Source organism: Arachis ipaensis, chromosome B8, assembly GCF_059453495.1.
Source record: "Arachis ipaensis isolate K30076 ecotype BB chromosome B8, ASM5945349v1, whole genome shotgun sequence".
Taxonomy (NCBI): domain Eukaryota; kingdom Viridiplantae; phylum Streptophyta; class Magnoliopsida; order Fabales; family Fabaceae; genus Arachis; species Arachis ipaensis.
Window position 1 is genome coordinate 92,272,566 of NC_142443.1, and position 2,909 is coordinate 92,275,474.

Consider the following 2,909-nt stretch of genomic DNA (forward strand, 5'->3'; position numbering starts at 1 on the left):
TTCAAAATCTTTTTCAAAAATCAAATCTCTTTTCAATTTTTTTTAGTTATTTTCGAAAATTTTAAAAATATTTTTCAAAAATCTTTTTCTTAATTTTACATCATATTTTCGAAAATAACATCATCAATTAATGTTTTGATTCAAAAATTTCAAGTTTGTTACTTACTTGTTAAGAAATATTCAAACTTTAAGTTCTAGAATCATATCTTGTGATTTCTTGTGAATCAAGTCATTAATTGAGATTTTAAAAATCAAATCTTTTTCAAAAACTAATTTCTATCATATCTTTTCAAAAATATCTTCTTATCTTACCTTTTTCAAAAAAGTGATTGCAAAATATCTTTTCTAACTTCCTAACTTCTTATCTTTTCAAAATTTGTTTCAACTAACTAACTAACTTTTTGTTTGTTTCTTACCTTTTTCAAAACTACCTAACTAACTCTCTCTCTCTAATTTTCGAAAAAATCTTCCCTCTTTTTCAAAATTTCTTTTTAATTAGACTAATTATTTTATTTTTTATTTGAATTTTCGAAAAACTACTAACCTTTTTCAAAAACTATTTTCAAAAATCACTAACTCCTTTTCAAAAATTATTTCCGAAAATTCTCTCCTCCTCTCATCCCCTTCTATTTATTTATTCATCTACTAACACTTCTCTTCATCTCACATCTCTGCTCCTATCATCACCTTTGTGTTTGGATTCTTCATTCTTCTTCACCCCTATTCCTTTTCTTCTTCTACTAATAATAAGGAACCTCTTTACTGTGACATAGAGGATTCCTCTTCTTTTCTTTTTCTCTTCTTTTTCTTATGAGCAGGGACAAAGAAAAAGGCATTCTTGTTGAAGCTGATCCAGAACCTGAAAGGACTCTGAAGAGAAAACTAAGAGAAGCTAAATTACAACAATCCAGAGACAACCTTATTGAAAATTTCGAACAAGTAAAGGAGATGGCAGCCGAACCCAACAACAATAATGCAAGGAGAATGCTTGGTGACTTTACTGCACCTAATTCCAATTTACATGGAAGAAGCATCTCCATTCCTACCATTGGAGCAAACAATTTTGAGCTGAAACCTCAGCTAGTTTCTCTGATGCAGCAGAACTGCAAGTTTTATGGACTTCCATCTGAAGATCCTTTTCAGTTCTTAACTGAATTCTTGTAGATCTGTGATACTGTTAAGACTAATGGAGTAGATCCTGAAGTCTACTGGCTCATGCTTTTCCCTTTTGTTGTAAGAGACAGAGCTAGAATATGGTTGGACTCTCAACCCAAAGACAGCCTGAACTCTTGGGATAAGCTGGTCACGGCTTTCTTAGCTAGGTTCTTTCCTCCTCAAAAGCTGAGCAAGCTTAGAGCTGATGTTCAAACCTTCAGACAGAAAAAAGGTGAATCCCTCTGTGAAGCTTGGGAAAGATACAAGCAGCTGACCAAAAAGTGTCCTTCTGACATGCTTTCAGAATGGACCATCCTGGATATATTCTATGATGGTTTATCTGAGCTATCAAAGATGTCATTGGATACTTCTGCAGGTGGATCCATTCACCTAAAGAAAATGCCTGCAGAAGCTCAAGAACTCATTGACATGGTTGCTAATAACCAGTTTATGTACACTTCTGAGAGGAATCCTGTGAGTAATGGGACACCTATGAAGAAGGGAGTTCTTGAAATTGATACTCTGAATGCCATATTGGTTCAGAATAAAATATTGACTCAGCAAGTCAATATGATTTCTCAGAGTCTGAATGGAATGCAAGCTGTATCCAACAGTACTCAAGAGGCATCTTCTGAAGAAGAAGCTTATGATCCTGAGAACCCTGCAATAGCAGAGGTAAATTACTTAGGTGAACTTTATGGAAACACCTATAATCTATCATGGAGAAATCATCCAAATCTCTCATGGAAGGATCAACAAAAGCCTCAACAAGGCTTTAATAATGGTGGAAGAAACAGGTTTAACAATAATAAACCTTTTCCATCATTCACTCAGCAATAGACAGAGAACTCTGAACAAAATAACTCTAATTTAGCAACCTTAGTCTCTGATCTATCTAAGGCCACTGTAAGTTTCATGAATGAAACAAGGTCTTCCATTAGAAATTTGGAAGCACAAGTGGGCCAGCTGAATAAAAGGATCACTGAAATCCCTCCTAGTACTCTCCCAAGCAATACAGAAGAGAATCCAAAAGGAGAGTGCAAGGCCATTGAATTAATCACCATGGCCGAACCTGTAAGGGAAGGAGAGGACGTGAATCCCAAGGAGGAAGACCTCCTGGGACGTCCAGTGATCAATAAGGAGTTTCTCTTTGAGGAACCAAAGGACCCTGAGGCTTATCTAGAGACCACAGGGATTCCATTGAACCTCCTTATGCCATTCATGAGCTCGGATGAGTATTCCTCTTATGAAGAGAATGAGGATGTCACTGAAGAGCAAGTTTCCAAGTTCCTTGGTGCAATCATGAAGCTGAATGCCAAATTATTTGGTAATGAGACTTGGGGAGATGAACCTCCCCTGTTCACCAATGAATTAAATGCATTGGATTTACTGATATTGCCTCAGAAGAAAGAGGATCCTGAAAAGTTCCTCATACCCTGTACCATAGGCACCATGATCTTTAAGGCTCTGTGTGACCTTGGTTCAGGAATAAACCTCATGCCCCTCTCTGTAATAGAGAAACTGGGAATCTATGGGGTGCAAGCTGCTAAAATCTCATTAGAGATGGCAGACAACTCAAGAAAAGAGGCTTATGGACAAGTAGACGACATGTTAGTAAAGGTTGAAAGCCTTTACATCCTTGCTGATTTCATAATCCTAGATACTGGGAAGGATGAAGATGAATCCATCATCCTTGGAAGACCCTTCCTAGCCACAGCAAGAGCTGTGATTGATGTGAACAGAGGAGAATTAAT

The 2,909-nt window shown here is 36.6% G+C and overlaps 1 non-coding gene across 1 annotated transcript; it reads right to left on the reverse strand.

Annotated features, from left to right (window-relative positions):
* Positions 1-1,347: 1,347 nt before the first annotated feature.
* On the reverse strand, positions 1,348-1,455 carry LOC148548831 (small nucleolar RNA R71). The gene has a single exon (XR_015897876.1). It is a non-coding gene; the product is annotated as a small nucleolar RNA R71 (small nucleolar RNA).
* Between the last annotated feature and the right edge of the window lie 1,454 nt (positions 1,456-2,909).